Source organism: Penaeus monodon, chromosome 20, assembly GCF_015228065.2.
Source record: "Penaeus monodon isolate SGIC_2016 chromosome 20, NSTDA_Pmon_1, whole genome shotgun sequence".
In the NCBI taxonomy this organism is placed as follows: Eukaryota; Metazoa; Arthropoda; class Malacostraca; order Decapoda; family Penaeidae; genus Penaeus; species Penaeus monodon.
Window position 1 is genome coordinate 43,636,154 of NC_051405.1, and position 255 is coordinate 43,636,408.

Below are 255 nucleotides of genomic sequence, written 5' to 3' on the forward strand. Positions count from 1 at the left end.
TGTATAGATAAAAAATCGCACTTTCATACCACGAGTGACACATTTTTCCTCAGTTATACCTTTATTACATCCATATTTAACAATATAAAAGAAATGAATGAATCCCAAATTCAGTCACTCATTTCCCGCGGCCGCGATAACATCCAGCAGAGTTATAATAAGGTCAGAACACGTAGCTAATTCCCGAACAAGCCGGCGAGGGAAGCAAAAGTAATTAATTAATGCATGATCGTACACAGTCACCGGACTTGCTGT

General features: G+C 38.8%; 1 protein-coding gene across 1 annotated transcript in view; it reads left to right on the plus strand.

Moving 5' to 3' along the window:
- Positions 1–255, plus strand: part of LOC119585854 (chondroadherin-like protein) — a gene marked incomplete at its 3' end in the record, with an annotated part of 46,361 nt that overhangs the window by 42,400 nt on the left and 3,706 nt on the right.